This window comes from Palaemon carinicauda, chromosome 2 (genome assembly GCF_036898095.1).
Source record: "Palaemon carinicauda isolate YSFRI2023 chromosome 2, ASM3689809v2, whole genome shotgun sequence".
Classification (NCBI taxonomy): Eukaryota; Metazoa; Arthropoda; class Malacostraca; order Decapoda; family Palaemonidae; genus Palaemon; species Palaemon carinicauda.
This window is the reverse complement of record NC_090726.1, coordinates 42,053,323-42,065,254: the sequence shown is the minus strand read 5'-3', so window position 1 is coordinate 42,065,254 and position 11,932 is coordinate 42,053,323.

The following is an 11,932-nucleotide window of genomic DNA, read 5'->3' as shown; positions in this document are numbered from 1 at the left end:
GACAGTAATATGATATATATACATATACACACCATATTTCAGATTTTCAATTGATGTAAATGGAACAGACAGAAAATATAATTTTTTAGGTACAGATTCTATATAATAAATCTTCATTGACCGAAGATTAATCTATATTATAATGTATTACTCTATAGAGACAATAAATTCTCTATTTTCAGAATTGAGACACGAAAAAGAGTAATTTGAGCAAGCAAAATGTGATTACTATAGGCTACAGGATTGGCTATGCATTTCTAATTTCTCTAGGCCTACGCCTATACCTCGAATTATTTACCTGTAAGGGTTTAACTAAAGTCATTATTATCATTCTTATAGAATATTAAATCGTATGTTTGTGTCACGTAATGCATTTCTAATAAAAACTCTGTTAAAATCTCATTTTAGTTGAGAACAATTTCCAGTGCCTACATTTTCTATGACAAAGTTTAGGCCTACTAATATATTACTTTGGATAATCTTTTGAGAGAAAAAACTTAAACTGTAGGCCTATTTGGACATTATTATTATTATCATTATTATTATTATTAGCCAAGCTACAACCCTAGTTGGAAAAGCAAGATACCATAAGCCCAAGGGCTCTAATAGGGAAAAATAGCCCAGTGAGGAAAGGAAATAAGGAAATAGATAAATGAGAACAGATTAACAATAAATCACTTTAAAAACAGTAGGCCTTCTTCGAATTATTATTATTATTATTATTATTATTAGTAGTAGTAGTAGTAGTAGTAGTAGTAGTAGTAGTAGTAGTAGTAGTAGTATTTGTTAAGCCACTCTAGTTGGAAAAGCAAGAGGCTATAAGGCCAATGGCTCCAATAGGGAAAGTAGCCCAGTGAGGAAAGGAAATTGTATATATTATACTACAGTTACGTAACACATAACCTAGCCTACTATAACCAATTCTCTCTCTCTCTCTCTCTCTCTCTCTCTCTCTCTCTCTCTCTCTCCAAAATTATTGATTATTGTTAAAACTTGTTCTTTGACTGATTATTTTCTTCCTTTGTTCGTAGCCTAAACAATCTCTCTCTCTCTCTCTCTCTCTCTCTCTCTCTCTCTCTCTCTCTCTCAAATTATTGATTATTGTTAAAACTTGTTCTTTGACTGATTATTTTCTTCCTTTGTTCGTAGCCTAAACAATCTCTCTCTCTCTCTCTCTCTCTCTCTCTCTCTCTCTCTCTCTCTCAAATTATTGATTATTGTTAAAACTTGTTCTTTGACTGATTATTTTCTTCCTTTGTTCGTAGCCTAGACAATCTTCTCTCTCTCTCTCTCTCTCTCTCTCTCTCTCTCTCTCTCTCCTTCCTTTGAGGTTAAACCCCAAATTTTTAATTTCCCTTATCTTAATGACTAAGAATAATCTTCTGTTTTAGATTCTAAATACAAACTATATCATAATGAAATATTACATAAATTTTAATTTATGGCTTAGTATCTGAGAGAGAGAGAGAGAGAGAGAGAGAGAGAGAGAGAGAGAGAGAGAGAGAGAGAGAGAGAGAGAGAGAGAGAGGGGTAATCTCGTAATTCTAAATCGATTTTGGATCATGAAATTTGCTAAACATCCATGAAATTACATTAAATTTAGCCTCTAGGAATAAAATTGAGATAAGCATATATCTAAATATATTTTTTGCAAAATATCTCTTAAATAATAACAGTCAAAAAGATTTATTATAATATTTTTTTCACCGGATTTTCATATATTTTTCAAAGAATTTTTGTAGAATATTTTACTTCCCTCCTTACTAACAGATGGCAGCACTAACGTCTATGACGTAACTACTTTCACAGCGTTATTATGCTTTGAGCAGCCTGGCCACATATGGGAATTTATCCCTAGATTTGAGGATTTTGGTGTAATGGGGATATTATGTACAAATTTGTATGAAGAAGAAACCAAAATTAGTAAATATTTATATCTTTATATTGTTGCATTTAGTTCACTTTCACTCTATATAAATTATGATGAGTAATTTCTATATGAGTAAAGCCTACTTGATCAGAAGAAAAATATATTTGTGGAAATGGGGATTTTTGGGTTGTTTTGGGGATTTTTTATCAGGAGTTTTGAGGATTTTTACACTAACCCATCTGACAACATTGGCTTTGAGAATCCTTGATTTTGTACGTCGACCAATCAGGATCGAGTGACGTCACAGCATTTGAGTCTTCTTAAAGAACTGAAAATTCATAAGGGGTCTTTTACCGGCTGACTCTGTGGTGTATACATTAAGGTAAGGGTTAAATGTTTTGTTAATTTTTTTACGTATAATTAATTTACTTTGGCTTTTTTTGTGTGGTAATGTGTACGGCTTTAGTCAATTCTGATCGTTGATATACCGTTAGCGTGTTAAAAGGATGTAATACATGTGATATTCGATTTAAATGGCCGAAGTGAGCTATTTGTTGGACGTATAGCTAGTGTGAAGTATTTTGGATATCAGTGGCTAGATAACTTCTCTAATAATTTGAAATGTGCGTCGTAAAGGCATACTTGGTGGTGTTTTTAAGATTCAGGCATTTCTCCTGTAACAAAGACAGATACCCTATTGGATTGTTATATGTTAACGCGTTATTTTTTTTAAGAATTTTACGCTATTTTTATTGCCCTTATATTATTTTTTCTTAGTTTTCCTATAAAGATTAAATTAGACTTCATTTTACTTCATTTTATTAATGTGTAGACTTGCAATATCTTAACGCCACCGTACTCCAGCGAACATAGTCCAAAGTTTTAGAAAATCCTTTAGATACGTGTAAATTGTGAATATCAGTCAAGATGGCTTCTATATAGGTTTTGAGTTTAATCTGCGTAGGTAGTGGGCGTTGACTACAATGTGCCTAAGTCAATACTTATATCTTTAATACCAGGGCATTATGGTAACTGCCTTTTTATTTATTTTTTTTTTTTTTTTTTTAAATCGGAGAATTTGGAAAGTACTGTAGTATGTTAACCCATAGTGTATTTTTTTCGGTACTGAGGTAAGCTAAACTACGTTACTGCGTTGTCAAGAAGTTCCACCAGTTCTGATCGGTTGAAAAGAACACACTGAATTATTATTATCATTATTACTACTATCCAAGCTACAACCCTAGTTGGAAAAGCAAGATGCTATAAGCCTAGGGGCTCCAACAGGGAAAAATAGCCCAGTGAGGAAAGGAAATAAATAAATGAAGAGAACAAATTGACTATGTTAAAGCGGGGTTACTGTGCAATGGTTAGTTAAATAACTAGTGTTTGAATTGATGTTCGAACGGGGTAAAAACTTAAAATTTTCCTCGCCTTGTGGGTGGGGTTATATTGTCCATAACCTTATGCATTGGTGGCTATACTCTTCGATTTAAGTAGGTTCGGCAACCGGTTTCGACGAACAGTTCGATCGTTTGAACCCCGTAAAGACTAATTTTGTAATTAGCAATACCTTACATTACCTGACAACTGTCATTAAGGACTGTTTCGCTAATTTTTTTTTTTTTTTTTTTTTGAGATTCTTAGCACAACACGGTAAGGAAAGTTTACAAACTATTTTCAAGTAAACTAAGTTTCTTTTTTTATGTAAACCGTAAATAGTCAGTCGAACAGAAATTTAGACATGAAAAAGTAATGAAGGATTAAATGATTGTAGACTTGTCTGCTAAATTTGTTCTTGGGAGGCTACACAACTGAATTATTCATGAAATATTTGTATTCTGCTGATGAAACAAAACATTTTACGAAGATTATATAAGTAGGTATCAGACTTAGCAGTTTTTTTTTTTCTTTTTTTTTTTTGTTAGATTATAACATTTCATTATTTGCTAATAGAAATGCTAATTTTATGTGACGTAACTATTCGGGTTATAATTCATTTAAATTTTGGTAAAGTCTACAAATTCTGGTACTAACCTATAGTCCATTTGGCTATAAAGTAAAACTCTTAATGCTTTTTACCAGACTGATTTTGTAAAAGTGTAGAATTTTCATTTATTGCAAAGACAAATGGCTTAACGTTTTAACTGTTAATTAAAGTCTTTATTTTCGCTTAGTAGGGTTTAATTCTAAGGAATTCTGACATTTGTTAAAACATGGGTAAAAATTAGCTTTTTGGACTGTTAGTGTTGAATGTAACAAGTGAACTTTGGTATAAATGTGCATGTTCTGATAATCCATTCAACTCTTAAGTAAATTTATTTTATTATTATTATTATTATTTTTAAGTTGTACCGTTGCTTACGCAAATGTATATCACGAAGGAATTATCTCAACACGGCAGCTTTTTACCACAGAACCTGACGGTCTATTATTATTATATTATTATTATTACTATCCAAGCTACAAACCTAGTTGGAAAAGAAAGATGCTATAAGCCCAGGGGCTCCAACAGGGAAAAATACCCCAGTGAGGAAAGGAAAATAAATTAAGAGAACAAATTAACAATAAATCATTCTGAAATAAGTAACAACGTCAAAACAGACATGTCCTATATAAACTATTAACAACATAAAAAAACAAATGTCATAAATAAACTATAAAAAGACTCTTGTCTGCCTGGTCAACAAAAAAGCATTTGCTCCAACTTTGAACTTTTGAAGTTCTACTGATTAAGTCTACTTGTTCGGTAATTTATCGCGTAGACATTTATTCTATTTCAAGATTTAGACAGTAGCAGATTTTGTCCGTATTTGCCTATGTTAACATTTATCGTTTTAAATGTGTAAATTTTAATGTTAATGGGACAAGTTCCACATCATTGTCTGTACTTCATTAGACGTCACTGTACTCCAACGAACGTTAGTCGAAATTTTTAGATTAATGGTGCTGAAGTGTAAGTTATTTGGTAATTTTGTATATTATTCCATGGTAATGTAACCTAGGAAAAAAACTACTGCTTCTTACAGAAAAAAATTACGATCTCTACAAAAATGACACTCAAGTTTCCGTCACAAATGAATAGTTTCAGAAATATATATACATCTAGCATAATTTTTTCTATAAGAAACAGTAGTTTTTTTCCTAGGTTACATTACCATGGAATAATATACAATGAAACTAATTATTTAGTTGCAAGTATACTCAATGAATTTGCAAGAAGGTTCTTAAAGGTTTGTAATGTGCAGACTACGATGTACTTAAATCTATACATTTCAAGGAAATCTGAATTGCCAGGAGCATTGTGTAATTACAAAGACTAACGCTGTATTTAATTGGCTTTTAAACTGTCTACTTTCATTTCGCTTTTTTTTTCTTCTTTTTTCGAAGCACAAATTTGGTAATTTCCTGAGGGTTGGGAGTTTCGTAACCCATAAATGATTAACGTAAATACGCCGACTGACACTTTTACCTTATATGGCAACAGGTGTTAACTGTATTAGGTTCTATGGGGTGATCTCGTCGTATGTGCAGTGATCAGGCCATTATGTAAAGTCAGGTCATTGTGTTTAATTTGTTTCCAAGGCGTGTTAATTATTGTAGTGGTTAATTGCAATTATTATTTGGTTTGATGGATGTTAGGTAGTTAAGGGGTGTGTCGCAGGGGCTAGGTCTAGGTAGGGGTACAGGGCCCCAGGTTAGGTTAGGTGGTTGTAATATTAGGTTCGGTAGTGGCCTTAAGGGGGGGGGGGGGCGCAGAAACCCCCCCCCCCCCGGTAGGGCTAGGTAGGGGTACAGTGCCGTTAGGTGGGTGTCTTAGGTTCGGTAGTGCCCTGAAAATCTGTGGCCTTAAGGGGGGTGGAGCCCCTCCCCCCCAGTAGGCCTTGGTAGGGGTACAGGGCCCCTAGGATAGGTTAGGTTGGTTAGTGCCCTGAAAATCACAGCGGGAACCCAACACTGCATTCCAACTTCGCCGCACAAAATAAGAATTCTAACATCGCGCAGATTCCAACATAGTGCGGAACATTTTCTTCTGTTACGCCAATACCAGACACTACAAGTGTTGATATGGTTAGGTAACCAGGTTTTCAACCTCTTGAAATAGATATGTAAAGTTGAGATGCTGTATGTCCTAGGTAATTTTTATGAAATAGGACCCATTAGTGAAGAAAATTATTCCTGTTCTTTGGCCGTTGATTTATAGGGAAATGTCTTGGGTTATTTTTATGAAATAGGACCCAATTAGTGAAGAAAATTATTCTTGATCTTTGGTGACTGCCTTGATTTATAGCGAAATGTCTTTGGTAATCTTTATGAAATAGGACCCACTTAGTGAAGAAAATTATTCCTGGTCTTTGGTCGTTGATTTATAGGGAAATGTCTTAGGCAATTTTTATGAAATAGGACCCATTAGTGAAGAAAATTATTCCTGTTCGTTGGTCACTCCCTTGAATTCTAGGGAAATGTGTTGGGTAAATTTTTGGAATAGGGCCAAATTAGTGAAGAAAATTATTCCTATTCTTTGGTCACTCCCTTGATTAATAAGGAAATGTCATTGGTAATTTTTATGAAATAGGACCCAGTTAGCGAAGGAAATTATTCCTGACCCTTGATTTACAGGGAAATGTCTATGGTAATTTTTATGAAATAGGGCCTAGTTAGTGAAGAAAATTATTCCTGTTCTTTGGTAACTCCCTTGATATGCTCGTATCTAACCCAAATGTGGTTTATGCAAATATCTTTTATTATAGCATTTTCTAGGTGTTAGAGGTAATGGTCTGAAGGCGTTTAAAATCTATAGGGTTAACCAATGATGAAAGCTTTGTCCAATTGTCTACCATCTTCTACACCGATGAATTTAATGTCAAATTTTATGGCCATTTCTCTTTAGTTTGCATATAGAATATTTGGTTCAAACTGTGCATTATTTTAGGCTCTTAATTTTAGTGTTTAATTCCTAAATGCGCTTAAAACCATGGCGATTGTAAGACTGTCGAAGTATGTTTTTAAACTAGCCACTAATTGTCCAAAGTATATCAGCATGAACAAGCTTAGAGCGTTTTTTATTTTTAGTCCCAAGACTACAATTTTATTTTAACCACAAATCTCAAAACTGAGATTTAAATAGTCTTAATCTTTTAGCTTTAGTCTTTGACCAGTTTTCATTAACTTTCCAAGTTTTAACACTTCAAGATTTGATTCAAAACCTTGTTGTCCAGTGTATTTTATATTAATTTGTGTGGGTAGTTTCAGTTTTTGAGTGATTTTGTTGTACAGTTCTTCTCAGCGCACTTGATACAGAAGCTATTAAAGTATGGATTTTTTTTCTTCAGTCGAATGTTCGGGAAAAGATTTTTCAGACTGATTTTGAGGGCAGTTTTTCCAGTTCTTCCAGACCCACAAAACATTCTTGGGTATTTTGTTACATATCGAATTAATCGTGTTGTCAATTCCACGTTATCGAAGCACTTTGAAAAGTGTGTTTTCTGGTATCTTGCAGAAAGTTTGGTCCTTGGGTTGCAAGTTTGAAAGCTCTAGAGCCTACAGTCTTAGTAACTTGAAGGAATCTTTTCCTTCTCTATTCGTTGGCTGCATTGTGTAGCAATTCTTAGCGATTTGATAGTCAGTTTCTGGTAACAATGCCAATGTAGCCTACTCGATTCTAGCTTTGATATGCAACTAATTAAATTAGATTAGATTTATTACTATCGGGATCTCTTGCTTGAACACGGGCACACTGTTCTGTTATCTTGTTGCTCTTGTTTTGTTAGTTTTTATAGTTTTTAGTGATATTTATTTTAATATTTTTGCTCTTAAAATATTTTCAGTTTCCTTTCCTCACTGAGCTATTTTCCCTGGTGGGTCCCCTGGGCTTGAAGCATCCAGCATTTTCATTTAGGGTCGTGGCTAAGCAAGTCAATAATAATGGCTCTTACCGTAAAGGGAAACCTCTCATGAGAAAGTTACCATGTAAATTTAGTTTACCAATGTGTATATTTTACTTATAAAGTTTACCAACATGCAATTTTCGGCAATTTGATCCTTCAAGTTAGTAATATTAAAGTTCAAATTTAAGTAGTTTTTATTGGCATAACAACCAGGCTATCTGCATTGCTCTATCATTCCAAACAGAATGTCTAGATTGAAAGCATTAATTTTTACGATATTGTATTCCTGTTTAGTAATGTATGCCATATACATAATTTATATAGCCAAATGTAGATAAATCTTAATTTTGCATCTATATATGGAAAATGAAGCTAGTTTGTTCATATAAAAAAATTGAACAAATGTGATTCGTATGAAATTTAATACTTATTGCATTTATTAGAGAAGTTATCAATCTAAATCTTTGGATATTTGCTTGTCTAACTCGCAAGCACCTTGTGACTGAAGTAAAGTATTTTATTTAGAATAATGGCTACTGAAAGATGATACGACCAGAATGCCTTTGCGTATCTTGGAAGTTGAGCAATTGGGTGAAATTCAGTTAGGCTTGTAAAATTACTTTTCCAGTCTCACAGCAGGGAACCCCACTCTACAGGACCTCCACTGTCGTATTACCTTGTTCGTTCAGATTATTTATTTCATATCGCGTGTTCATTTACTGTTGAATCATCACTGTCAAAAGACTTGAGAAAACCTTAGTCTTCAATCATTCGAATGTTTTGTGGGAGCTTATTACATAGTTTCCCTTGAAAAACATTTGCATTATTAGTACTACAAATTCTGTATCAAATGGTCCTGAATTTGAACAGCTAGGGGCTAGTTTTGCTATACAGTATTAGGTTTAAGAGTATGGGTCGTATGCAAGGCGCAATCTTGAACCTATTTTGTCAACATTTAATTGGTTCTCATGAAATATTTGTGATGAGTGATTCCTGTGGTTGGCGAGCAAGTTTTTTTTATTCTTTGCTCCAAACACCAGACTGTTCTATAGACGTATTCAAAACTGATACATAGTATATCATCAAAACATCAAAATAATATCCAAAGCACAATGATGAGGTGTAATCGGTGAGAAAAACCTCCAAAATAAGGTTCAAAACGAAAAACAATTAGTATGGAAGACCAATTGTTATATGTTAAGAAAGAGCGAAGGCGGTAGCAAGCCAGCAAGGGAGCCGCAAGCGGTCTGACAAGAGGAAAAAATAAAACCTCGGATAAGATTAAAATTATAATGGCAATGCTACCCCCAAAAGCTCAAAACTCATAGAACTGGTACTCAACTTAGATGGGGAGACCAGGGAATTCGCCATCTGCACCAAGAAATGAGATATGAACGAAAACACCGAAGAGAAAAATATGCAAATGTAGATAAAAATGTGCTATAAAGGAGTGCTGTCACTGGCGTGGGTGGTAGTAGTGTTGATCGGCACCTTGCTGTGGCGGGGATTTTGAAGAGGAGATATCTAAATGGTGCGAGACCTCTGGTTGTGAATTATCACGCCCCAGTATTATAAGACACCTTATATAGGTGAGCGAGCTGGGTTCAACCTGGCATTCCTATGCAATTTTTTCTCTGGTAATATATAGCAGTTATATACCTTGGAAATGGTGCTAAAGGAGCATTTCACTGGGCGGCACAGGTCTCTCGCCCAGAAATAGATTTTTCCTTCGTCAAAATCCCTTTTTTGGGCTCAAGCCATGTCCTGATGGATGAAAGGACTTCCTACTGTACATTTCTGAGTGATATTACAAGAGAATTACTGTCGGGTAGTGGGTAACCCCCGGAACGACTATCCCAAGGTATGTATATTCGGGGACGTAGCCGTAGTGAATGTATTTCAAATAAATGGAGCTGCTGATAACTTAATGGTTGTGAACTATAGATAGCACTAAAACCAAATTTTCCTGTTAGCAAACAATAATAGGTAAAATAACTGGTCATATTATTGTTGTTTCAATTAATGCTTAAGGGTCTTCCAAACATGTATTCTCAACTAGACAGGTTAAGAATTGAACTTTATTAATGTAAACGTGAAAACAACGAATTACTGTATTGTCACAATTTTGGGTATATATTGCTTCTAGTATACTTAAGTTCTCAGGGTTTTGATTAATTCATTTTATATTTTTTGCCAAAAGAAATATTCTGAAAATTTGAATTTAGTGACCGTTCATAAGCTTATGAATGTCTTAAGAGAAGGGTTTCCGGACATTTTTGGTCAAAAATTGTGGACTGACTGGGTACCTGTCATTCCTAGTTCTTGCACTGACCCAGCCATGCTCAAATGAATCAAACATTGCTTTTTATTAACGCACACTGATAGTTGAAGGTTTGAAGGGTACCTGTCATTCCTAGTTCTTGCACTGACCCAGCCATGCTCAAATGAATCAAACATTGCTTTTTATTAACGCACACTGATAGTTGAAGGTTTGAACGACTATAGTAAAAAAATGGTGGTTGTAAATTCAAGTGTTGCTTTTGAAGCATTCGTAACTGTTCTTGAACATGAGGCTCTTATCATTTTGAAATTATTTGGAAAAATTTTTCCAAGCAATTGCACAATTTTGGAACTTTGAACTAATCTTACTGTATTTTGTTCCTGCAATGAATCTTTTTATTGAAGGATGCATCAAGTATTACATCAAACCATTGGCAAAAAGTTTTCCAAAAATAGATATGTAAACCTACATTTTAGTGTAAATTTTATGGATTATTTTTGAAATACTAAAATGTTTAAACTATTCACACGTTCATTTTCGGCTAAATGTTCGGGCAGATGTCCATCGACCAATTGCTATTTGTGGAAATGTCCGGCCTCTATTCGAAGCACTTGCCTGAACTAGTAATTCAGTGATATTAGGTCATGAACTAAAAGATTGGCGTTATCAAAACTTGCTCTGCCAGGATTTATATACATGGCAGTAACTTGAGCACTTGATAGTGTAAAGGTTGAAGGATGGTTATTTCCTAGGTGATTATATTTAATATAGTCGTTTATTGAACCCTGCAAATATCCCTATAGAGTTCATTTAGAGATTTTAAATTTCTCTACAGTACACTTGTTTAATAAGAGACTTGGGTCATGGCAGGAATCAAACTTAAAGTTGGTCACTTGATAGGAATCTGTAGCTTGCATTGATGAAGGAATTAGCCATGTGTCAAAAGGAAGCAGACATTTTTTAGTGTAGTTCCTATGCATTTTTAATTACTCTTAAAAGCCTTCAATTTAAAAGCCTTTAATTTCCCTAAGACAACTTTCATTGCTGCATTTGGCTTGGTTTCTTTAGAAACTTTACATATAAAGTGAGTGGTCTGGTGGAAATAAACTAATTTTAACAAAAAAAAAAAAAAAAAAACTTTCCAACATGAGTCATTTAGGTCATCCACCTATCGTCAGCAGCTTAAGGAGCTCGCCAGCTGGTTTGAAAGAATTTTTAGGTTAATGTTTGACTCTTGGATAGGCTTGTGCCATTTACAATGCATGATTGACTTATGCAATGTACCAAGCAGGGTAGCCTTGTGAAAGTAGGATAGGCTTGTGCCATTTACAATGAAGGATGGGCTTGTGCTGTTTGCTGGTTGCCCTTCAGGCCAGTTGTCTCGCAGTAGGCAAGCTTGCCCTGCTGTGAAGTGTCCTCTTTTCTATTTACCACTCCTGCAGGCCAGTGTTACTGTTTTCTCATTTGCCTGTCCTGAAGGGGTCTTGCTGTTTTTATGCCTGGCCTCGCAGTGGGAAGTGTTGCCGTTTTTATGCCCGGCCTCGCAGTGGGAAGTGTTGCAGTTTTTATGCCCGGCCTTGTGTTGTAGTTTTCTTTGCCAGATCTTGTATTTTTCCACCGTTTAGAGAATGTAATGTGTAGCTGATTTTAGATTTATCCACCCTGCAGAGACTGGTTTTAGATTTACCTGGCCTGCAAAGTGTAGCTGGTTTTGCCAGTTGCCCCTGCGGTGGAGGCAGCGAGTGTTGCTGTTCACTGCTGGTTGCTGTGCAGTGTATGCGCTGTGGTGGTGGTGGGTTTGGTAAAGTAATTTGCTGGGTGCCCTCTGGGGGAGAGGGAGAAAGTTGCTGTGCTGGTTGTCCTGCTGGGGAGAGGGAGAAGTTGCTATGCAGAGTC